At 38.7% G+C, this 26,831-nt stretch overlaps 1 long non-coding RNA gene across 1 annotated transcript; it reads right to left on the reverse strand.

Moving 5' to 3' along the window:
- Window positions 1-1,135: 1,135 nt before the first annotated feature.
- LOC117063313 lies at window positions 1,136-15,192 on the reverse strand. The gene is made up of 3 exons (XR_004428865.1): window positions 13,646-15,192; window positions 8,408-8,532; window positions 1,136-1,707 (listed from the first exon to the last, which is right to left on the reverse strand). It is a non-coding gene; the product is annotated as an uncharacterized LOC117063313 (long non-coding RNA).
- Window positions 15,193-26,831: the final 11,639 nt, after the last annotated feature.

Consider the following 26,831-nt stretch of genomic DNA (forward strand, 5'->3'; position numbering starts at 1 on the left):
TAAGCCCAACATAGATGGTGAAACTCTGCTATGTGCTTATTTTCTGTCTTTCTAGACTCCTGATGTGAAGGTTAAAGTGACTCCATCTTGGAAGTGAATCCACCATAATGACTTCTGATTAACCCCCTTTCCAGGATTGATTCTGAGATTTCCAGTTTATCTCTGCTTCTTGTGTAAGAGCACATAGTTACCATAAATCCTGTCCTTAGATCAAATCAACCTTCATAAACTCATACTTCCCATAAATCCTACCCTTAGATCAAATTCCTTCCCATTCCCTCTGAAGTATGTGTTCCCTTTTCCTAGGGTATATAATCCCTGGGTCTGGGAGTAATGGTGAGGAGATTTACCTGACTTGTGTCTACCGAAGACCATACTTCTGTCTGTAAGTTCCCCAATAAAATCTCTCTATAATGCAAGCAGGACTTGTGTGCCTCCTTCTTTGGTTATTAAGTTCCTTCTGCATTTTGGGGGTTGCTTTACATATACAGCCCTTTCATGAAACACCTGACTATTACTCTACCCTTCAGTCTTTATTACTTTTCTCTGGTTGTCTTTCATAATTTTCCTACTAGGTTGCTCTGAGATCTTTGCTCCCAACACATTCTCTCCACCTTCCACCACCTGCCCCCATATCTATTTCCCTACCCTTGGATACAGCATTCTATCTGCTAGACTATACTTCTCAGTGCCTGTAGCCAACATTTCTCCCTACTCCCCAATTTCAGGCCTTGGCTCTCCCAGCATGCTCTATTCCATTGCTCTTCCCCAGGCTATCTGGCTGCCCCTTGAGGCATGAGAACATTACCCTTCAGTGCACAGTCACATGGAGACAAAGCCACCGGCTCTGCAATCTTTAGAAGTGCAAAGGTCTCACTCTCTCTAAGAGGATATAGATTCAAATTCAGAATTATTAGCAGAGGGCAGTGAGAATTCGCAAAGCACTGCACAAGGAAAATAGCACTCTGGTAACAAAAGTTGAGATGAGTTTTAATAGGCTAGAGTGACTCAATATAAAATGTCATTTTATATGTAGGTTTAAAAAAACTAATTTCAAAGTGATCAACAACATTTCCCCAGGCCCTTCACCCCGACACGTAAAATACGAATGTCTTTGACAACATCCCCAATAAAAGTGGCCCTGACTTTCTTTGGAAAACTCACTGACAGAGATCTAAGTACATCTCAAAGTGTCCGATTGTTTCTAAGTTGGTTGGATTGTTAAAACCTAACGTCCTATTCAGAAGAGATTTCTTCTTCTAATGTGCATTATTATTCTTTCCATCTGTTCAAGTCTGAGCTCTGCCCAAGAATTGGTTTCTATACATTTTAATAGGAGGTATTTTTAGAGGTCAGTGAAATATTACTGTGAAATTGAAAAGAATGACCCAATTCCTCATTTCCTTTCATTAGAAGTGATACATATTAAATCTTATCTCCCACAGAAGAGAGATGAAGTAGAATTAGATATTCTTGATAACTGAATTATCAAGTACTCCAGTTTCCCAATGAACCTTTGAAAATAGTGCAGATTTTCGATTCAAAATAGCATTTGGGTCTTCTCTGATCGTCTAATACTCTTTGTCATGTGGTCAAGATCAAGGCAAACAGGAACAGGGACTAGGGTCTCAGCATCAGGCAGATGAGAGAGGTGATTAAAGCTGAAATGCAGTGTAGAAGGAGAACCAAATAAGGTGACTTCACCAGCTGTGCAGGAATCAAAGACAAAAATGATCAGATTAATACAAGAAACAGAGATGGTGAAAGCATTTGAGGGACAAATTGAAAGAAGAAAATAAATGATAAAATTGAGGCTCAGTGTTGCTCAGAAGAATTTTCTGGTTTATTAGTGTCGATAACCATTGGGAAGGCCAAAGCCCACCTTGTTGCCTTCACTCATCAGAAGGTGACATTTTTGTTTTGGGTGTCTGATATCCACTAACATAAGCCAAACAACAGGACAAAAAGATGTCTCGAGTCATTTTTAGTTGTATAAAGGACATTCAGTTTTTATTTGAAAGACCTAGGTTCAAGTTCCAATTCTGCAACTTACTAGATGTGAATTCAGAATCACTGACCCTCTCTGAACCTGTTTGTTTTCTAAATAATAATAACAAAGCCCAGTTCTTAGTCCGTAGGCATCCAATGAGCTCAGGAGTCTTTGAGCATTAGGGAGCATTCTACAGTAATTAAAGGTAGATTTTTCTAAAAGAAATAAATCTTGCAGGCTCTGAAAAGAAAAACTTGGCTCTTTGTTTCTCAGGAGATGTCAGCTGCATAAAGAGAGCAAGGTTGGGAGAGTTTGTATTTTCCTGTACAGTTCTGTTCAAATGTTCCATGGCATGTTTTTTCAGCTGCTAACAATGGAAATTCCTGCTGCCAAATATGTATTAATGATAACACCATTTAAACCCTTCCTGGCTGCCACTTTAGCACTAAGCCAGCACATTTGGGTTCCACGAAGCCAGATGGTCACCTTTTTGTGGAATTTAGCTTTATGATGCCACTTCAATTGATTCTAGACTTTGTTATGTGGTTTTCCCCTAATCTGTCTTACATTATTACAGGAAAGAGAAGTATTTTTTAAAAAATAAACTTGATTTTTTAGAATAGTCTTAGACTTACAGAAAACTTGCAAAGACAGTTCTTATGCCCCATGCTCTGTCTCCTTGGTTATTAGCATCTTACGTTAAGGCACATTGCTGCAATTAATTCATCAATGTTGACACATTATTATTAATTTCAGTTCATACTTTATTCAGATTTCCTTAGATTTCACCTAACGTCCTTTTTCTATTCCAGCATCTCATCTGGGATGCCACATGGTATTTAGTAGTTGTGTCTTCTTAGGCTGAGACAGTTTCTCATGTTTTTCATTTCTGATGACCTTGACAATTTTGAGGCATTTTTTTGAATGTCCCTTCATTGGGAATTATCTGCTGCTTTCCTCATGATTAATCTGGAGTTACAGGTTTGGGAGAGGGAGAACACAGAGGTAAAATACCATTTTCCTCATGTCAGGGATACATTCGATGAACATGACTTACCACTGTTGTTGACTTTGATTACCTGGCTGAGGTGGTGTCCAGCAGGTTTCTCCAATGGAAAGATATTCTTTTATTCCCTGTTTTCTGAAGGAAGTGACTGTGGGCAGACCACACTGTCTCACCTCTTTGAAGGTGGCGTATCCACATGAATTAGTCAGAATTGTTCTGCATGGGAGATTTGTCCCTTTTACCCCATTTATTTCTTTATTTATATCATTATGGACTCATGGACATTTATTTTATATGTTGAATTATAATCCCATACTACTTTATTTAATTTTTTGCTCAAAATTTTCCAACTTTGGCCATTGGGTGCCTCCCTTCAGTTAGCTCCTGTATTCCTTTGTAATACCTTCCTGATTGTCGGATTTTGTTTGCTTTATGTTTGCTTTTGTATTTTGGACACATCCTTACTTTCTTGCACTATAAGATACTCCAGGCTCATCCTGAATAGGTCTTTATGGTGTTGAGGTACATATCTTCTATACTTAATTTGTTGAGAGTTTTTATCATGAAGGAATGTTGAATTCTGTCAAATGTTTTTTCTGTTTCCATTAAAATGATTATATGGTTTTTGTCTTTCTTTCTGTTAATGTGATGTATTGCATTTATTGATTTCTCATATATTAAACTATTCTTGCATTTCTGGAATGAATCCCACATAATCATACTTAATTATATTTTAATTTTAAAATTTTAATGATCTCTTAAATTTATTATTACTGGCTTTATGGCCTAGCATAAAATCTATATTGGAATTTTTTCCATGTGTACTTGAAAAGAATATACATTCTGCTGCTGGTGGTGGAGCACCTCATATATGTCAATTAGATCAAGTTGATTGATACTGTTTAAATCTTTCTAGTTGTCTTATCAGTTAATGAGAGAGGAGTATGTAAATCTCCAACTATAATTCCAAACTATAATGCCAACTATAACTCCAACTGTTTCTACTACCAGTTCTGTCAGTTTTTGTTTCATGCACTTTGGGGCTTTGTATAAATTATGTATTATAAACTATACATTTATAATTGTTTCATTTTCTTGATGTATTGATCTCTTTATTGTTATTAAATGTCTCTCTTTTTCTCTAGAAATATTTTTTGTCTGAAAATCTATTTTGTCTGATATTAATGCAATAATTTCAGCTTTCTTCTGGTTACCATTTGCATTAGTGCATCTCTCTAAAGTGTGTCCCTTGGAACACAAATCTGCTGTAATTTATTTTTTTGTTTCTTCATTGTTGGTTATTTATGTTAAGCATTGTTTTGTAGATAGTTTCCTTTCAGTTGTTTACTTATTTTCTTAGAGTAAAATTCATTTAATCGTCATCCCTCAAACCAGAAATGTTTCAAAAATTTTTCCATAGTTATATGGGCATAGTGATTATCCTTAGGGAATTATAAATTGATGCAAGTTATAATAATTTTGAAAGGAATTGTACTATATGTTTTATATTTATTACATAGTTTAACATAATCCTTAAAACAATATGGTAATACAGATATTTTTATTATTTTTATAATTGTATTTTGAGATGGAGTCTCACTCTGTCACCCAGGCTGGAGTGCAGTGGTACAATCTTGGCTCACTGTAATCTCCACCTCCCGGATTCAAGCGATTCTCCTGCTTCAGTCTCATGAGTAGCTGGGATCACAGGCGTGTGCCACCATGCCCAGCTAATTTTTTGTATTTTCAGTAAAGACAGGGTTTTGCTATGTTGGCCAGGCTGGTCTTGAACTCCTGACCTCAAGTGATCCTCCCGCCTTGACCTCCCAAAGTGCTTGGGATTACAGGCATGAGCCTGTAATTTACTTTCATTTTTACAGATAAATACCTAAGGATCATAGAGATTAGGCAACTGGTTTAAGTGTACAGAACAAACACTAAACGAAAGAGCCAAGGTTTGAATTCAATTTCTGTTAGACTCCATGAGGTAATACGAAGTTTTTCTTTAACTCTCTCTCTTTTCTTAGTTCATTGCTCTCCCCACACAAGCATTTTTTTTTTCTCTTGACCTATCCCTGCCCCTTTCTTTTTCTTTTTTCTTTTTGAGACAGAGTCTTACTCTGTCACCCAAGCTAGAGTGCAATGGTGCAATCTCGGCTCACTGCAATCTCCGCCTCCCAGGTTCAAGTGATTCTCATGCCTCAGCCTCTCGAGTAGCTGGGATCCCCGCCCATTTCCTTTCAGATACTTAGTGGTTCATAGTGTGAAAGGAAAGTAAACACTTTCACTATGCCAAAAAGAAAAAACTTAAGCTGAAAGCTGAGTCATGCAAGAAACTGCCTTTCCTTTTGTTCCTAAGCAGACAGCTACAGATAAAAGGCTAAACATCTCCACAGGTAGCTACTCTATGTTCACCTTATCTCAACTGACTGAATGTGAAACAAATATATAATTGACTATTCTCCTACCTGCTCTTTATCTCTTGCAACATGTGGATTCAGCAATGTGAACATCCATCCCCTTCCTCTTTCCCCTCCTGCCCACTGTCCTCCTTTAAATATTGAAACCCTCAAAATCATCTCTAGAAAAAGGCACAGATCATAGACTGTTTCTGTGGTTCTGTGTTCTTTTTTCCTGGTCCTGTCCTGGCAAAGTCAACTTCTGAATTGATTTAGACCTGTCTCAGATGTGTTTTGGTTGACAGTAGCAAGTTATTGGTCCCTCTCTGTCAGAGCCCAGAAACTGGGCTGAGATGAACTCATTCACGGTTGTTGATGCCCTCTATAAAGGTATGGCCACGAGTGGGAATCCCATTCCATAAGAATGTTATCTTATTGTTTCAGTGGAAGGTCAGGAAGAGAAATACGAGATGAGGACTTGGGAAAGGGGAGTTATTTTTGCTGTTGCTGTTAAAGTGGTATATATATATATATATATTGTGTGTGTGTGTGTGTGTGTGTGTGTGTGTGTGATGGTGGTGATGGCCTATGTATTCTCAATGAGATTTCCTAAAAATATCCAATCCTGTCTCTCCAGGCTGATAAGTAATATCTGCTTATATAGCATTTATCACATATCATTTCACAACAGTTTCTTGGAAGAAAACCAAAACTGATCATAAAACATAGAAATAATTGGCAAGTAGATTGATGATAGTAAAATCCTTTTGTACATAACTGAAGAATAATATGGGCAAGACAAAGAGGACTTTTGTCTGAATGGGGATTAGTCTATCCATCCATCAATCTATCCACACAGATATATATAAATACACACATCTGTATATTACTCATTCTATATATGCATCTGTGTAGATATAGATATGGCTTCTCTATGTCAAACTAGCAATTACTTTTTCAGCACAAAATACCTCACTCATTAATGATCCTCATTAATGAAATCAGATTTTGTTGCATCACCAAAGAGTTCAAAAGCTACTCTCCCTTTTGTATTCTCTGCCAATGGCAAGAAACACAAAAGAAGAAGACTGAACTTAAACTTAGCAAATTTGAAGTGCGGGGAGAATTTTATAAATGGCATAAATGATTTTTGATACAAATAGTGTTATTTCATGTTAATACTTTCCCAGAGTCACCATCCTTTTTTGAGTCTTCAAAGTCATTTAATTTTGATCTTTTAGAAATGTTCTTTTCTCCTGAGAAAAAAAATTGTCATGGAAACAGTGGCAAATGTAAAAAGTGTGGGCATTTACAGTTTCCCAAACTGTTAGAATTCTCAAGTCCTGTCCCTGTTTTTTATGATGGTGGGGGCACAAGGGCAGGGGTATGGACTGAGGGAGTGTTTGCACCAAGAATAATATCTAGAAGAGAGTTCTGTACATTTCAGTCTGAATTTCACTGGGTACGTGCCTTATGGGGAGAGACTAAGATGTAGAAACAGAGAGAAGAGACCACTGGTGAGAAGATGAGGTCCTTCCTAAGATTCTTAATATAAATTTATAAACATACAGGTGTATGTGTGTACATATATGCTTTGTGCACATAGGTATTTATGTGTTGTGTGTACACATGTCTGTGCATGTATATGCATATATACACATATATACACACATTACATACATATATACATATGCATACTTTTTCCCACTGAAATTGTTGGAACTCTTGAAAGTTGGACTTGAGTTATCAAAAACAATGCTTATTATTTTCCATTCAATACCAAGGAAATCATATTTACCATGGGTCCAGAAAAGTCTTTTCTCTCTTTCCCCTCCCCATTACCCACCAGTCTCCACTCCTTTTGCACATGCTATTTGGTCACTGGCCATCCTGAATGGCTCATCTAGACAGAGGTATGTGACCAGGACAGGTTAGGGGTCGAGATAAGGTGGATGTTTGCTGTAAGGCAGTGCCTTCACTCCTTCCTAACCTGGGGTCGTGCTTCTGGGCATGTGAAATGTATTGGTCCTTACTCTGATTTCCCAAATACAACTGGAAAATGTGAATATAAATGCCTCTGTCCTTTAGCGAGATGTCTAGAGGGCTATCTGAGGGCCTCAGAAGTAAAACTGACCTCCCCAGGGAAATTAGGCTCTCAGTTCCTTTCTTAATTCTCTGTATCATAATAAAATATGAAGTGGAAGATCTTCGAGGCCACCACCTTAAATTTGCAGATGAGAAAGCTGGAACTCAGAAAGGCTGAGAGGCTCAAGGTCTCACAACTGTTTATGCTCAACTGGGAGATGAATTTGTTTCTCTGGCCTGTCAGGCCAACATTCTTTCCACTCAGCTATGCCGCCTCCTGCCTCCTAAAAGGATTCTAGCAGGACACTCTGATGAAAAGGACCTTGTCTTTTTACATCTGCTGCTTAAAGTTTATTTTATCATCACACAATTTTATGAGTTAAGCTATGTACATAAACAAATACTATTACTTATTACTTGTTTACTATCGCCCTCCTTTTGGACATCAGAAAACCGAGGGTCTGTGTTGCAGTAATTCCCACAGAATCTCAAAAATGCACCCAGACTGCTCTTGCTTGCAGGACAAACGCACAGCACAAGCTTCCGATGAGGAATGTGGCTGTCGCAAGAACAGGACGCCACGATTCAATCCCTTCCCACGGCTGGCCCTGGCTGCCCACTCACATCAAGCAAGGGCACAGCATCCCTTCCGACAGCCTGACCCCTACCCCCAGATAAATCGACATGTGGATTGCAAAGGCATTCATAGGCGATGGTGCTAAGACTGCTTGACGCTGACACCACACTTTGATCATTCAGTCAAATCAAAAAGCATTTATTAAGCATCTGTGTGAGGCTCCCTCCTGGGACTTCTCTTTGTATCCCTAGCATTCACACTTCCCTGCTTTTCTTCTGTGTCTCTTCACCATTGCCCAAGAAAACTCCCCTATCCACAGGAATCTCACTGCTGGTGTTATCATGTCTTACCCAGAGTGGGATCCCATTTTGGTTTCTCCCAAGATGCTATTCAGTGTCCAGAATGGAACTTGGGGAATGGACCGCTCCTTTCTCCATTGTAGAGTCTACGCATCCATCTCTGCTTTCGGGAGATTCTGTGTGAGAAGCACCTTAGTTAGGAATCAGAGAAAATGACGATGAAATTTCAGTCTGTTTTCTTCTTTCAGAACGCAGAGTGAACATTTAGGAGGGTTTTTAGAAAAGCAGTTTACAGCCAGTAGTTGGAAGCGTTGAAGTGTTTTTGCAAGACCAATGTCTCAGATTACAGATTTATGATTTACTTGAAAATAAATCATTTATTTTAGGCTTGGACTTTAAAAAGAAAAAAAATAAAAGCTTAGAATGATTTTCTTCAAGTTTTCTATGACATTCTTTACATCAGGAAGAGAGATGAGGGAAGGCAAGATGGAGGTTTTAGAGAGAACAGGGTTCCAACGTTATTTTTCCCTTGGTTCATTTATAAGACTACATTTTCCTAGCTGCATACGCTATTTCCATTGTATGACTCACACAGACAATTTACTACATTTAAAATTGTGTTAAATTCTTTCTGAAAAGCTTGGGTCAAATACACATAGTATGCATACAGTTGGAAATTCTTCCTCATAGATCAGCTCAGGGTATGGATGTTGTAGTTGTGTCCTTGTTGTCATGGCAACTAGAAAAGGGTTAAGCCAGGGCCTCAGAAAACCCAGAGGGTGTGCAGTAAAATATCATAAGTGTGTATATACTTCCTAAAATATACTTCTCAAATATGCATTAAGAAATCTTAAAACCACTGTCTTAAAATTAATTTTTCATTCCTAGTATTCAGGTTATTGCCTAAAAAGGGTATTCTTAAAACAATCTCTTTCACCTCACTCCTTTTCTCTCTAAATTGTCATTTAATGACCATTTATCTCAAAAGACAGACTATGTAAATCCATGAGAAGTGCTTTGGTTTTTAGATATGGATGAGAGACATGCCAATGAGAATATGAATGAAGTTGTTTTCTGGCTGAAACAAACTGTCTTTTTTAGATCTCTCTTTTAAATCCATTTATATGAGAGTAATAAAACATTTTTCTCCATTTATTTAAGAGCTTACTAAATAAACTTAGGCAACCCTTAACAATGCCAAGATGTTAAACATTCACCAGCTCTAAGAATTCAGACTCTTCTTTGTGTTGGCTGATGGCCCTCAGGTCCCTGACTACCCCTTTTAATTTTCTTACACACTTTACCCTGTGAGATAAATTTTAAGAGTTTATCCCAAAATAACACTGGGTAGGAGTACAGAATGCAATTCTCTTTGATTTTGTTTTTTTTGTTTTTGAGACGGAGTCTTGCTCTGTCACCCAGGCTGGAGTGCAGTGGCCGGATCTCAGCTCACTGCAAGCTCTGCCTCCCGGGTTTATGCCATTCTCCTGCCTCAGCCTCCCGAGTAGCTGGGACTACAGGCGCCCGCCACCTCGCCCGGCTAGTTTTTTGTATTTTTTAGTAGAGACGGGGTTTCACCGTGTTAGCCAGGATGGTCTCGATCTCCTGACCTCGTGATCCGCCCGTCTCAGCCTCCCAAAGTGCTGGGATTACAGGCTTGAGCCACTGCGCCCGGCCTTGTTTTTGTTTTTTGAGATGGAAGCTCGCCCTGTCACCTAGGCTAGAGTACAATGGCGCAATCTCAGCTCACTGCAACCTCCGCCTCCTGGGTTCAAATGATTCTCCTGCCTCAGCTTCCCAGGTAGCTGGGATTACAGGCACTGGTCACCATGCCCAGCTAATTTTTGTATTTTTAGTAGAGACGGAGTTTCACCATGGTGGCCAGGTTGGTCTCGAACTCCTGACTTCGTGATCTGTCTGCCTTGGCCTCCCAAAGTGCTGGGATTACAGGCGTGAGTCACTGCACCTGGCAGAGAATGCAATTCTTATAAGGCCCAGAGCCATTGCAGCATTCGATGAAACACCATATTTTATATCTATACATCTTTCCTATTTATATTTCCATGTGCAAAAGGAGGATGGGTAAAAAAACCTTCACTAAACGGTTCCCTGTCCCACTGCCCATTTCCTAAGGGTATCAGAGAGAGTATTAATACATCCCCTGGTCTATAATGCCTGGCTTAACTTTTAACCTTTGACACAGTACCAAAGTTTTCCACATCCTTTATTTATTTCAATATATTTCTATGTAGGAAATATATTTTATAATGAAATAATAAATGATAAATCATAAATGGCTTTATGATTTTATAATAAACATAAATTTATGGGGATATACTTAAATGTTCACTTCCAACCTTTGATACCATCTCATATTTAATATCAAAGAATCAAAAAAATATTTCAGGGTCAATATCCTGGCCCTTCTTCTGCCATCTGGTGGAGAAATAGAGAAGCAGTGAAACTGAAGAAACCAGGAGTTTCTTCAGTCCTTAAATGCATCAGTCAGCAAATGCTTGTGGGATATTATTACTATTTATTATTATTATTCATCAAACAGTACTCATCAAGACACTTCGTATGATTAAACATCATGCTCTGCAAAGTAACCACATTCAGTCTCTGTCCCCAGAAGAACTATGAAATATTACATGATTGAAATCTCCCGGACGATTTAGTTATTTTCAAGCAATCAGTTCAACATACAGTGTAAGGAAAGGACTCCTTAAGACTATGAGGTTAGCATTTAGCTCATTTTAGTAGTAATTTACTTTATAATGATATTCTGACCCCAAGATGCTCACGCTTTTCTAAGCACTTCTAAAGAGAAAGAGAGAAGGGAAGGAGAAAGAGATGGATGTAACTCTCTAATGCCTTACAAATCCCCAAAATGACATTTTAGGCTCATTTTTAAAACCATTTAAGAGTGTCTGAAAGACTCTTTATGAACAAAAATAACATGTCCATGAGGTATCTGCATTTTCATCAAATTTATTATATAGTTTACAGGGTATGGAGAGCGGAGATGTAATAACAAACATCCTAACTGTCACAGATTTGAGGAAAGTGACAGCCTCCTCAAATTAACTGGAACAAAATGATGTTCCAAGCCTGCTGAATTACCCCATACATAGCCGCATATGAATTCCCATCTTCTTGCCAAATTCCACAGAAAAGAGGCAGCCAGAAATCATGGAGGAAATACATTGATTGCCATTAAATATCCTGTACATTTCCTGGAAATGTGGTTCTTTATGCTGATGGATTCTGGTTGAAGGCACTCAAGACCAAAGGGCCATGCTGTTTTGTATTGACAGTGGCTATTGGCTTGGTCCATTGCCACATGCTCTTTGATTTTCAAAGGGCATTGAAATCTAAGGAAGGCCCTTCACAGTGTTCCATGACATAAATAGAGAAAAAAGCAGTGCTGATGTAACCAATGCTCTCTTAACTCGATGAGGCTCTCAAAGGGGTATGGAGCAGAGTGAACTCCCACCCCTACTTCCTGCTTCCTCCACTCAGCACCCTCTTGGCCCAAATAACCCGTTGGCTTAAAGAGGGGAGGAAGGTTCCATCTTGAACATTGCCCATTATAAATAATCAGTGTGCATATTTTGGATGTGCACTGGGTATGTGATGCTTTTCTAAACAAAATGAGAATTTATGTAGCCCCAAAATAGACTACATAAATTACATCTTTTAAAAATACATCCTCTAGGGTTTTTGTTTTCTTTCTTTTTTTTTTTTTTTTTCTGTAGCTGCTTCTTTATTTCAACTTCCCCACACACATCTTTGACTGCTGTGGCAATGTGAAAGAAAGGTCAATGCAATTTCACAATTGATTCCTACAAATTCTTTCCCTACCAGAGTGTCCACGAGGGAGATCAAGTAACATCTGCCTGTAAGTGGTGGGTCTGGAACCCATGGAAGAGTAACTGGTGATCACCTGGAGCCAATATGGGTTTCTTAATATTAGGTTATGTCAGTCCAAACTCATTTCTTTCATTGAGATTGGTACTGTAGTACACATGCAGTGTAGCTAGATGACAGCAAAATTTCCTGAAAGGTGAAGGAGAAAAAAATGAACTGAATCCAAATGTGCTGGATTTGGGATAGACAGATAGATAAATAACAAAAGAGGGATGTTTCCAGTAGAAAGCTAAACCATTCTTTTCTTTTTTCACATTTTAATTAATAACTTGAAAGAAATATAACAGGCACGCCTTTAGAAATTTGCCCAATAAACATTCAACTGAGGATGCTCTTGATGACAGAGCATGGGCTGGGATTTGAGGGTAGCAGTACAGGCAATGCAGAAAGCCTGACCTGTGGGAGGCTGCAGGCTCTTTAATTATGCTGATGCTAGCAAGCAGGAAGAACTAAAGATTGGATAACAGAATCACAAGCAAAAGCTGTGCAAACATTTTTTAGGCTAAATTTCTCAGAGATGTATGTGGTATTCTAAATTCAAGATTAAAAAAATAAGAATCCAGCAACAGAAGAAGAATCCTCTTCCAGAATAGGAAGCTATGGTGTTAGTAACTGCTTCATGAAAAAAAAATTAATGGTTTGAGATGACCGATATAGGGTGAAAATGTGACGTAGCTCTCCAAAAGACCAGTGCAATCTTGGACTGCGTAATGTAGACATATGAAACCAGAACAAATTGGCAACCACCCCTTTATACTTTGTGAGGTTTCTAGTGATCTCAGAGTGTTGTATTCTCCAGTGGACCCTGTACATTAGTCGGGTCACAGACAAACTAATGCCTTCCCAAAATATCTACTGAGATGATTATGGGCTAGACACTAGAAGCTATTCTCCAGCAAATGTTTATTGAGTGCCTACTTTGTTTCAGTCACTAATTTTGGTGCTGGGGATAAATGATGGCTACAACAGACAAGGTTCCTGTTCACATGAGGATGATTATTTAATGGCTAAACAAAAGACAAATACATAGTTGATAAGATAACTTTATATAATGATAAAAGCTACTTTAAAAACCACCAAAAGCCATGTCACGTGAAGCACATTGAAAAGTACTAGAGATCTGATGTGTAGACTGGAAGGGGAAAGATGAAAGGAACACACAAATATCTTGTTAAAATATAAGAAGATTGTTTTACATAGGAGACAGACTAAATATATTGTGTAAGGGCCTGATGAATAGAAATATGGCCAGTGAGAGACACAATTGAGTCAACATACAATAAAACTGCCTATAAATCTAGTTATCCCAAAAGAAATCAAGGCTACTCCAGAAGAAGATATATTCTCCAATCTACTTACCAAACCAGAAACTGCACAACCCTTTTGATCAGGAGTTGTAGGTCCACAGCTGGAAGGTTCAACCTCTGTGTCCCTCCAGTACTTTGTAGGTGCCACTAGTAGCTCTTCTCTCTCAGCCCATGGAAATATCATGTCTGTCTCCCCAGCTAGACTGTGAACCTCACGAGAACGCAGGCTGCAAATACATATTGTGACTTTCCTCCTAGCACGGCACATGACACCAACAGGCGCTGAATAAATGTTCAACAGAAGGAATTAAAGTATCAAATGAGTAGCATGATTGGAAGACTTTTAAGATGCTTACCATCATGTGGTTCTATAAGTTGCACGTATTTCAGGGAGTGGGTTATAGAAAATCTTAATTGTTTACTCGAAAATGTCAACTAGACATCCCTCAAATATCTAAAACCCAATAAATTAAAACATGTACCTCTTTCCCAAAATAACTGTTTCTCTGCTTATATTCAACATCTTATAAGGTGGCATTGTTATTCACTGAAACAAAGGATCTGGGCATAATTCTGGTTGATTTTTTTCCCCTTCCACTCCATAGTCTCTCTCTCTCCAATTCCTGGGTGGTTTCCTTAACTTTGCCTAAACCATCCTCTCCATTCCCTACAACCTTGGCTCAAGCTGTTGTCATTTTTACCTGTTTTCATAATCAGGAATCATTCAGTCCCAAGTGACTAAAAACTAACTCAAGCTTGCTCAAGCAAAAATAAACTTATTGGTGTATGAGGGATGTAGACTCTCGACTGTTAAAGGCTCAAACAATATTAATACAGCTCTGTTTCCCCTTCTTCTTGTTCATTTTCCTGCAAGTATTGACTTAATGATCAGGTTTTCTCCATGTAACAGGAAAGATGGCCTCTGGAAGCTGCAAAGCTACATCCTTTTATAAAGAAGAAGAAGAAAAAGAAAGAAGAAGGAGGAGGAAAAGGAGTAGGAGGAGGAGAAATAATTCTATGTCTAGGCGTGCATATGTGAATTTTCAGTAGAGAAGCTTGATAAAAACTGCTTGGATTATGTGCCCACCTGAACCAGGGATGGGTACTATAATGGGTTGAGTTTGGGTTATTTGTCCACCCTTGTTTGAGTGGGCCAGGCAATGAGAGACAGGTGATTCTCTTCCAAAGAAACAGATGCTAGACAAAAAAACAATAGCTGTTCTGTACAGTCACGCTCTCCCACTAACTTCCTAATTATTCCGTGTCTCCTACTTCCTCAGTCTATGCTCTTTGTTGCCCCCCCACCAAAAAAAAAAAAAAAAAGATCTTCCTAAACAGCAATTCTGATTCTCTGTCTTCCCTCCTGAAAATGCTTAAGTAGCTCCTAGTGGCCTGTAAAGTCAAGTCAAACTTCATTAGATTCTCACTCCTGCCTACTTCTGATGTATTTCTCTCTAGACTACTCTCCTGGCCAAAGCTCCAGCCATTCTCAACTGCTTGCAATTTATCAAGCATACAAGATTATTTTGTGCCTTCAGTCTTTACTCACAGTGTCCCTCTTCCCTTCCTCCCATTAATTCCACAACCCCATTAATTTCTTCCCAAGAGGTTGCCCAGTAAGCATCTCCCCCCCACCCCCACCCTCCACCCCTGAAAAAGCCTTTCCAGCTCTCCCTCAGGTAGGATTTATCCACGTGTGCCCTGTACACACCTCTGTCTCTTTAGCTCATGCATTCGTTTACATGCCTGTCCCTATCTAATAACCTGTCAGCTCCTGGAGGACAGCGATCAAGCTTCATTCATCCTTGTGTTTCTGGTAATTACCTGCAGACAATAGGCACCTAATAAACCCTTTTGAGAGAGAATGAAAGAGAGGAAGGGAGAAAAAAATAAAAGGAGCTAAGGACAGGAAGAGATTCCTCAGGGCTTGTCTTTTCTTCCCAGATAATAAATACATTTTGAAAATAATATTCTGGGCAAGAGCTCTTGCCTTTGTTATCTAAATCAAGCCATGAGTAATAGTGAGAATTTCAGGTCCAGTCACTGTGAAAGGTAGATGCAGGGAACATGGGAAGAGGGGACAAAAAGGTGACCTTTTATGGCATGGGTCAAGGTAGAGCCCCTGCATCTCCCACCCGTGTAGAGCGGGAGCCGGGTCACAGACTGATGACGTGCCATCTGCAGCAACATGCCATGGCCTCCCTGCTTCTGGCTTGCTTCTGACTGGGCAGTCATGTGGAGAAATGAAAATGAATGGAGAAATTAAAAAGGCGACCTAATTTTCTGCTGAAAGCATTTCCAGTCATAGGTCTGAGTGCATTTTAATTATACCTGGACACAGGGGCCCCCACTCAGACCTACCTGCAGTCCCAAGTGGACTGTCCCTGTGACTGTAAAGAGTTGTCTGAGCTTGTGCTTCTCTCCAGAGCCTGACATCACACTGATCATTAAGCAACTGCGCAGAGGAGCAGCTGGGTGTTTCCATGGCAACCTGCACTGGGTTGCCTGCAGAGCTTGGTAACAAGAGCATTTTATTATGGGTCATTAAGGGCAAAATGCTTGATTTACATTATTTCCTGTAAAATCCTATTATTTCAGGTGTTACATTCCATCTCCATCTATGCTGCTTTTCTAGAAAAAAATCATGTGGGTTATTAGGTGGAGAAACCACAAGAGGCTTCAGGTAAACCGAGCCATACAGTGATCTGTAGATGAGAAAAGTATTCTGCCAAAGAGATGTGTGGTCCAGAGGTATCTAGTGTTCTCCGAGGCCAGAGAATTCCTGCTGTGAAATGTGAAGTCATTCTTTTTATTGTCTGTTCCCTTTGCCTGAGTCATGCTTTTGACTGGCATTCATGAGGATTCTTGGATTCTGCTAAATAAGTATCTTATTAAATAAGTATATTTATAAATAAGTATCACCAAATCTGGCCTGACTGTTGCTTAGCCACATCAGCTGCCGTCTCAGGTGTCTTATATTCCAGAGTGACCAAAATGCAGCAAATGGTAGCTCCTATCAGCACTTAAGCACATAAAGTTCTAGAAGGCTGTGAGCCTCTCTCTCTCCTCTCATCTGTACTTAGGAGCAGGGAGATTAAGTGTTCAACTCTAGCCAGTGTCTTTCTGGTAGCCCAGGCCCCCAGCTAGCACTGCACACTGACCTGGAGTAGATGGACAGTGATTGCCTTTGAAGTGTGGTAGCATTAAGTCTATTTGGGGAAGGGACTGTGGAAGGTCATTGTCTCACAGTTCCATCTGCTATCTATGATTAAGGATATCGATTCTACAGAGGCCATACCACAAATGCCATAGAATGTGCTCAAGCTTCCAAACCTGTGTAACCCAACGATAGTTAACTTAGGCATTTCTGAATGCTCACAAGTACTTTATGACTGAGATGATGCTGGGGGTCTTGCCTGTCAGGATGAGAACTGAGAACTAGAGACAAGCAGCAGTGGGGTATCATTCTTAAGTTTTTTGAGCTCATTTAGTACTGTTAGGAATATGTGAGAAGCTTCCCTGTTGAGAAAAAGCATTTGCCTAAATGAGTGGAACAATGGGCATGTCATTGAATTAGTTCACGGTTTCACTGGCATTTCACACCATCCTCCAAGGATGCAGTGATCGACTTCAGATGACCCAAAGCAGAGCAGTGACCAGCAAGTGGGTGATTGTGCATCCTCTACTTATAAAGATGATGCTACTGAATTGCAGGCTATTTTTTAACAAAAGACTCCCTCCTCTTAATATTCACCAGAACTGTTAGAGCTAGAAAAAGTAGATTTTTGTGTCAAATTGCAATCTTTGAACTATAGAATTAAAGCATCCCTAATATGAACAGTGCAATCTCTTCCATTTGGGTTGAGTGACCCCAGGCAGAAGGCAGGAGAATTAAGACAATGTGGAGAATGTTCTCGGGTGTATCTGCTGGTGAGAGAGAAGGACCAGAGAGGTGAGAACAGTTCAGATTTCCTGCTGAGCAGCATGAGGCACCAACACATAGGACATCCAGTGTACCTTTCAAGTCCAGAAGATATGACTTGAGGGTCACGACAAAGAGATTATTTTACAACTTGCTTTTCTTGCGCCACCAAAGGGTTTAAGCTAGATTAGATTTGGAAAATGAGGCTATAGTCATTGTATGTTTAATATTGTGAACAGAACATATACAGAGCAGATTTAAGGAATGAAAACATATTAGACATAATAATGACAAAAAAAGAGATACAAAATTTTAAATAAAATCCAATTCAATAAAATGGAAAGGTCCTAAAATTGTAGTGGTGTTAGTTACTTCTGAATGTGCCCTTCCCTTGTGTATTCCTGGCTTCTAAATAGAAAAAATTAACAATGATCTGTATTAGCAAAAATAACAGTGAATTAATATTATAATGGCTTGAGCAAGATGAACTAATTTAAGGAATGAATCAGTTATATCTTAGACCGTTAAACATTAAAATAATCTTGTTCTGAATGAAAGGTCCGACCTGCTTGTGAACATGTCTCAGAGAAGATTCCTCTTTCATATCATTTCTCTTCTTACTAGTTGTGAAGAAAATCATTACAACTTTCCAGGCCTGTCTCTCCTCAGTTCCTGAAGAAATCGTTACCTTGTCATTTAGCATTGGGCCTACAAAAAAACCAAAAAGTGTTGTTGAAAATGAAAGGTTTAGTTATTTCAATACTTTGGCATAGGCAAAACAGTTGCTTGAATGATTTTTCTTTTCTTTCTTTAAAAAAGAAGAGTAATATCTATTTATGAGAGGAAATTTAAACTAATACTGACTCCTGGCTTGACACTTCTTTTTGCCCTGCTTAACTTCAACACTCCTGATTCCATACCTTTTGCTAACACTGGTGACCACATAGTGTATAAACACAGTGACATTACACTTCCTCAGTGTGAGACCTTTTATTGTTTGATTGGATGAAATGGTCAAAGATGTCAAAACAATCCCCTTATAAGATACCTTTACAGGCTAATTGGGAGTCAGCAATGGTCAGGCCTGGAGACCATTTAAGTCACAGCAATCTCCAGGGCTGATTAACAAAGAGATCTATACTTAAAATTTCATTGACTAGCAAAGCAGAATAATAGCTTTTCACTGTCTGTATCTGAGTCTCAGGAGTTTTAAAATCATTAGAGCTATAACAGAAAACTGGCTATGGGGAGATTCCTAATGAATGATCTCAACTTTACCATAGTACAGCTCTCCAGAGACAAAGATTTTATGACTGCATGGTGTCTTGGCCCAGATTTCCTATGTGTGTGAACGCCACCTAATGATTTTCTGCACCATCTTGGTAGGATAGTAGGAGGCCGGCACACCGGCTATGGAGTGCAGATGGAGCTACTAAGCCATTGTAGTGGGTATGGTATTTATGTTGGCAATGCATTAAGCCACACTCTTTTTAATTTCATTTTTAAGGATTTTAGGTACACAGCACAGGTTGATCATACTCATTAGTCAAAGTCATGCTATTAGCATCAATCTGAGGAAAGTCCTTGATTTGTTTTAATACTTTTCTATTCATCTTCCATTTCTCATCCTATTCCTTTCCCTATTCTACTGGGAAAGTATGTAAAAGTATGTCCTGTCCTTCCAGGTCCACCATATGTAAATGTGTGCATTATGATCCAGCAATTTTGCCCCTGGAAGCAGACCCCAGAGAAAAGCTAGTACAGATTCACAAGGAACTGTGCACATGTTTCTTTTTCACAGAGTTGTTTGGGGAACAGTAAAAAGTTGGAAGCCACATGTGTCCATCACCAAGTGAAGAGATGCATAAATTATGGCTTATACACATGGAAGAATACTATGTAACATTTGGAGGTAAGGAATTAAATTCTCATATAGTAGCATGAAAAATGCATGAAACAGAATGAGATCTAGAACACAATGTCATTTATGTAAAATTTTCAAGCCATACACATAAAACAAGGCTAAGTATTTCTGAAGATACGTGATTATTTCTTGTTTTTCAAGGAAAAAATGGATGTAGTTTATTAAGAATGAAGAGAAGAAGGACAAAGAAAAAGAATAAATATAAGAAAAGGGGAAATGGAGTGGCCAATGGATACAATTCATTAATTACATACCAACACAACAAAAAGTATGTTACAGTCATTCTCTTAATTCAAACATATTAACAACCTATGAGGTAGATACTATTATTTCCCCTACTGATAGTTGAGGCAAAGGAGACTTGGAAAAGCTAAATATCTATCCAAAGTTTCACTGCTGGAAAGTGGCAAACCCAGTTCACACATGTAGGAAATCTGGGCCAAGCCACCATGCAGTCATAAAATCTTCGTCTCTGGAGAGCTGTACTATGGTAAAGTTGAGATCATTCATTAGGAATCTCCCCCATAGCCAGTTTTCTGTTACAACTCTATTTCAGCTACCAACTAACTGTTAATGGTTTTTGTTTCCAAGTGTCTAGATTCCAGGAAGTATTAAAAGTAGAAGACACAAATATAACCAACATTAATATATTCAGCTTCCTAGAAACACATACATTTGTGTCTGATCTATACCTTACTGTTTCATTAATTTGGTTAGCGTGAGTTGATATCTAAGAAACAAATAAGGCTAAATGCACTTCAAAATTTAATTTCTGGATGTGGAAAACTGAGAAAGTTTCACAGTGTGGTGACTCATCTCCTTTACTGACTCTGAAAACCTGACTTAACCCTATGTTTTATTTCTCTTTAAATTCTGTAGTCTCTTCTCAGTAGATTATTAAGCTTCTGAGAGTATGTGTTGCATTCCTTATTAATATAAAATATAATATAGTTGAACTTTAAAATATGAAAGAAAAATGTTAATTAACTGTAATAAGCCATTAAACTTTCTTCCTAGAAGTTTTATGGGATGTGTCTAGGTTGCTAGAGATTAAATTTAGTAGCGATAAAATCTCTTGGCTATAAATCTAAGTAAATATAACTTTTTTTCAAAAAAGAGTCCATAAAGCCAGGCCACACACCTATCATTGAGGCTCTTCTTGCTCTGTAATTGCTTCGCGGAAATGTCTTGTGAGAGCTCTGGCAAAGATGGCGCAAAGTCTGCTTCTGATCAATGAAAGAAACCAAGACCAACGGGAGTGGGTCACTCCATTGGCATCACTAAGTAATATAAATGCTTGAGATTTTCACTATTCTCATAAACATTTTCAGTATGTAATCCAGAAAGAGAAGTAAAAAATTCAATTAGGAAGCCATGACAAAAAGTATTGTCTGTTGATAATCTCATATGAATCCTCAAACGCTAGAAGAAAAAATTGGGGGTAGAGTGGGAGGGGAGACGAAATTTGTCTTAGATGAACTTTGATATTCATGATTCCAGAAATAGAAAAGGAATTGAATAGTAATAGCAGAAGGCAAATGTAATACTTTCTATCAGATATTTACTAGCACCTATTACAAAAATATTTTTATTTCCACTAAGAAGAACCTAATTAAAGGAGTCTACATGGATTTTATTTCTTTCTGTAAAGCAATGGTTCTTTGTGGTTTGGGGGTTAGAAACCTCTTTTAAAATTTCATGAATGTTAAAGACAATCTTTTTGCAAAATGCACACTCGTGTCATTTTGCATAAAATCGCAGGGGTTCATAAATCCAAAATGCAAGGACCTAGATTAAAAAGATCAAATATATAGACTATACAGCAACGCAATCTACACTTCCCTCACCAGTTCTTTTAAATTTTTTAAAGTTTTCTAAGAAACACCTTGACATTTACCATTTTTGCAGGTGTTCACAGATTATACAGAAAGAAAATCAATCATACTAATTTGAGCAAAGCCCAATTTTGACATAATTAGATTTTGTTTATTTAACTGGAGCTGCCATTGAATTCCGCAAATTGCAGACATCATAATGACACTTCTAGCAACAAGCACCAAGGGACACAAAAAATATCTGATTACCAAGGAGAAGTCTAGTGATGCCTTGTACTTGTGGAAGGGGGCAATACTAATCAGTGGCTATATAAAACTAATAGCAGACAACTAAGAGTTCATCAATGTTTCTAACTTTTTGAAAAAGTAAATCTATTAGTGTATTCCAGTGGGGTGTAGTTGACACTCAATTAAAATATTCTTGTCTAACCCCCATGACAGGTACATTATTAAAGTTTAATGCAATCATATTTTGGCAGCAAATAGAAATGTTATTTCCCAGGTGCACTGAATCAAATTGAAAACATTTGTTAAGTGATGAGATCAATTCTTTGTCTCGGGATGGTCTAATGAGAAGCATTTATCCATTAGGAAAGGGTTTAGGTTCCAAAGCTATATGTGCTGCTTACCTTAATGTTCATCTCCATTCCTCAGTGTCTTCAAAACAGGGGTGCAACAGAGATCTAAGATATAGTTAGAATCTGTTCATCTAGTTCGGCCATGCCTGATGAAGGATACCATTTTCTATTTTCAGTTTTTTAAAGTTGTTTCTGTGTGGATGATATTATTTAAAGCAACATGACAAATACAAACTAGATAATGAGAAGGCAGGAGGTATTATGAAGATTCCTGAAACAGGAAGCAGAAAGACTGGGTATGATACCTGGCTCTGTCACTGAATAACTGTGTCAACTTGCATAATCTCTGTGGGCTTTAATTTCCTCATATATAAAGTGAAGATAGAATGCTTATCTGTTAGGAATTTTTCCGAGTTGTCACACCAGCCATTATAAGGAAGTGTGTTTTTCTCAACATTCCAAATGTACTTTATATTTACTTTTTAAATTCTTTGTAGTATCAATGTATACAATTTTAAAACATGAATATTACCACAAGACCCAAAACAACAGCAATTTTTAAAAACCAGCAGTTTCCTTTCCAGGGACAATGACTTTCAATCAATATCCCTGCTTTCCAGGGACAATGACTTTCAATCAATTCTTTTGTTTATTTTGTCTTTTATCTCCATTTTTAATTTTTTTTTTTAAGATGAAGTTTTGCTCTTGTTACCCTAGCTGGAGTGCAGTGGCGCGAGCTCGGCTCACTGCAACCTCCGCCTCCCAGGTTCAAGAGATTCTCCTGCCTCAGCCTCCTGAGTAGCTTGGATTACAGGCACACTCCACCATACCCTGCTAATTTTTGTGTTTTTAGTAAAGGCAGTGTTTCACCATCTTGCCAGGCTGGTCTTGAACTCCTGACCTTGTGATTCACTCACCTCGACCTCCCAAAGTGCTGTGATTACAAGTGTGAGCCACCACGCCCAGCCTATCTCCATTTTTATAATATGCTTATAATTTCTGGTTGCTTCCTCACATTCTGATATGGTATATTAAATTTGTAAATTGAATGATGTGAAATTGCTTCTTCTACACCACCCTCAATACACACACACATTCCTCTCACCCATCCTCACCTAAAAAGTTATCACAATTTGTGTTTAAATAAGTATTCAGGGCTTACATTATTATGGCAATAAAAACGTTTAGAGCCGAGCCATGTAATCTACTATGATGCCATTTCTTTCTTAGAGAACTTTTTCTGATGTGATTTGTGTTTGTATATATGCCTTTTCTAGTTTCCTTTTCATTAATTCCTTTTCCAAATCTCCCCCTGAACTACAAATACCCTGTCAACATGATGAAATGCATCAGGTTCAATTTCTTTTTCCTATAACCTTCTTGAAGTCCTTTGTCTTGCTGCTGTAATCATTACTCTTTCTTTCTTCCTTCCTTCCTCTCTTCCTCCTTCCCTCTCTTCCTCCTTCCCTCCCTTCCTCCCTCCTTCCCTCTCTTCCTCCTTCCCTCCCTTCCTCCCTCCCTCCCTCCCTCCCTCCCTTCCTTCCTTCCTTCCTTCCTTCCTTCCTTCCTTCCTTCCTTCCTTCCTTCCTTCCTTCCTTCCTTCTGACAGAGTCTTGTTCTATCACCCAGGCTGGAGTGCAGTGGCGTGATCATGGTTCACTACAGGTGAACTTTCTGGGCTCAAGCAATCCTCCCACCATAGCCTCCTGAGTTGCTGGGACTACAGTTGCATGCCACTATGCCAGGCTAATTTTTGCAGAACCAGGGTTTCGCCAGGTCACCTGGGCTGGAATCATTACTGTTTCTATGGACTCCTAAGGATGTATCCTCCCCAACAACCTGGTGATTTCATTTTTCCCCTGTGATTAGAGCCCCTATTTCCTAAATTTCTTTCTTGTTTGTTTTTTCTTAATTTAGATAGAGTACATTATCTCGTTGCTTCCTAAGAAATTATGTGTGAAAGGTAAATTTTTGATATTTGAAAGTGCCTCATTCTTAATTGACAGTTGAGTTGTATATAAAAATAAAGATCAGAAATTATTTTCTTGGAGAAATAATATGAAGTGAGGCATGTTTTTCTCTGTTCAAAGACATTGTTCTATTGTCTGCAAGCTTTCAGTGTTATTCCTGAGAAGACTGATGCCATTCTAATTCCTAAACTATAGTGTGTGACCTATTTTTTCCTCTCTGGAAATGTGTTATGTTTTATTGTTCATGAATGTGATAAAATTTCAGGACCTTGCAGTTTTGTTGTCTTTTCATTTTGTTGTGCTGCTGTACACTTGAAGGGCTCTTTTATTGGAATTCTCATGCCCTTCACTTCAGGGAAAATTTCCTGCATTACTTACATGGTAATTTCTTCCCCCTCTGTTTTCTAACCCCTTTTCTAAGAACACTTCAAACAGTTTGGTTTTCCATGTGATTCCACATTGACCCCTTAAGAAAAACTTGGTATCTTCAAATCCTAATTCCTGGAAAGGATGGACACAGCAATGCTGACTTCATAGGGCTGCTCATACAAGCCAGTCAGCCACTGTCATCCACAACCCTGGGCCATAACTCAGGTCACAGGGATGCAGCTTTGTTCATTGCTTACACAGCCAACCAGAACAAAGATTCTCACATTGCCCTCTTTTTCCTTCTTTCTCCCCACTCTCTTTCCTTCTTCATCCTTCTTCCTCTCTTGTCCTCATTAGTCTTCCTCACCTCTCTCCCTTAGGACCACTTTGTTCTCTTCCTCGTTCACCCTCTTCCCTTTTCCCTTAAACTTCACCATCTGCCTCCATCCTCAAAGCCAGGGACACAAACCACTGAGCATTGTGCCTAAACATTGTACAGTGCAAATTCCACTGAAAAGGTAGACATTTTTTTGACATGCTATATTTCATATATATATTTCATATATATATGAAATACAATGCTATATTTCTTTTCTTGGGCTGCCATAACAAAAAAAGCAAAAATTTAGTATCTTAAAACAACACAAAGTTATTGCCTTGTGGTTCTGTAGGTCAGAAATTCAAATATGAATCTCACTGGACTAAAATTAAGATGTCACTAGGAGGCCATGTGCAGTAGCTCACACCTGTAACCCCAGCACTTTGGGAGGCCCAAGCGGGACGATCACTTGAGCCCAGAAGTTCGAGAACAGCCTGTACAACATAGGGAGACTTCATCTCTACTAAAAAGAGAAAAGAAAAACAAAGATATCAGCAGGGCTGAGTTCCTTTTTGGAGGGTCTGGGGGAGAATGTTTCCTTGCTTTTTCCACCTTCCAGAAGCCATCCACATTCCTTGGTTCCTGGTCTCTCCCTCCATTTTCAATGTCAGGAACAACAGGTCAAGTCCTTCTTACAGTGCATCTCTGAATAGGTAGATTTTTATAGTATATTTGCATTTGCTAAGTCATTAGAAAGTAGTCTTTATATGTTCCAAAGGCAAAAATCAAATAAATCAGTAAAAGGTTTCTAGTTAATTGCTAAGTTTTATTAAACACTTATTATTTGCCATTCATTTTGCATGTGTTATCTGATCGAAGCCTTTTAACAAGTCTATGTAATAGGTACTCTTATAAGCACTGACTTAGACATGATGAAATGTAGGGAAATTAACTTCTTTACCCATAGAGCCACAAGAGAGGCTCATTCACAAGTCTGTCCGGTTCTCAGATCCATGCTGGTAATTAATCTACCATGGTGCTTCCTGACAAACACTGTTTAAGGCATTAACATAACCTGCTAGGCAAGCTCAAATAATCCAAGTGCCCATACAATTTAAAAATTGCCTTGAAATTTTTCATGCCCTCTGTCTGTTTAGCAATACCTGCCTCTTCCACCTCTTTGCAAATCTCTAGATTCAGAGATGGATGAGTTCTGTCAGCTCCTCTCCATATCCCGAGCTCTCTCGTCCTCATGGGAAAAGGAAATACAGAAAAAGTAGAGTTTTCCAGATTGTTTCTAGTCTGGCTTACTTCTTTTTGGATGGAAACATTTGGCAAAGTGATCTTTTTAAGGCTATTATAACAATTATATGCAGCAGGCTTCTTAGGGTTCATTTAAATAGAAGTGATTTTTATCAATTCAAGTTCCTGGTCTGCACTTCAGTTACTGTGACTGTTTTGTTTCGAGCTGTAAATCTAGTCTGACTAATGCAGGATAATGAGCAACGTCTCCCTGCTTTGTCTTCACTATAACTCAGCCATGTATCATAGTACAAAATCTCGATTCTGACTTTAGATATATATTGAGCAGCTTGTCAGAAGCTCAGCTGGCATTGTGTATGAGGGTAGGAGGAGTTGCTACAATTTAGACGTAACAGAGTTTTTTTCAAAAACTTTTTTCTTTCAAGTGACTTCAACCCCCTGATTCATTTTCAACTTGGAAAAAATATCAGGACACAAGGGACTCTTAGAGCTGGATTTTGGTAAGCACAATGTGTAATTCAGTATCTTTTTTTGTAAAGGCAATTTTTATTTTTTAATTTATTTTTATTTATTTATTTTTTGAGACGGAGTCTGGCTCTATTGCCCAGGGTGGAGTGCAATGACGCAATCTCGGTTCATTGCAACCTCTACCTCCTGGGTTCAAGCAATTCTCCTGCCTCAGCCTCCCGAGTAGTTGGAACTACGGGTGCCCATCACTGTGCTTGGCTAATTTTTGTATTTTTCGTGGAGACTGGGTTTCACCATGTTGGCCAGGATGGTCTCAAACTCCTGACCTCAGGTGATCCGCCTGCCTCAGCCTCCCAAAGTGCTGGGATTACAGGTGTGAGCCACCATGCCCGTCCTGTAAAGGCAATTTTCAAAAAGCTATTTCTATCATTTTTTAAACCGATGTGTTCTTTGACTGCCACACCAACTTTATGCCTTATTTTCAACATCTTCAGGGTATTTTTTTTTTTTTTAGTTATTGCTTTAAAGTCTAACGAGTCCAGGCGCAGTGGCTCACAACTGTAATCCTAGCACTTTGGGAGGCCTAGCTA

Source organism: Trachypithecus francoisi, unplaced genomic scaffold (genome assembly GCF_009764315.1).
Source record: "Trachypithecus francoisi isolate TF-2019V2 unplaced genomic scaffold, Tfra_2.0 Lachesis_group18, whole genome shotgun sequence".
In the NCBI taxonomy this organism is placed as follows: Eukaryota; Metazoa; Chordata; class Mammalia; order Primates; family Cercopithecidae; genus Trachypithecus; species Trachypithecus francoisi.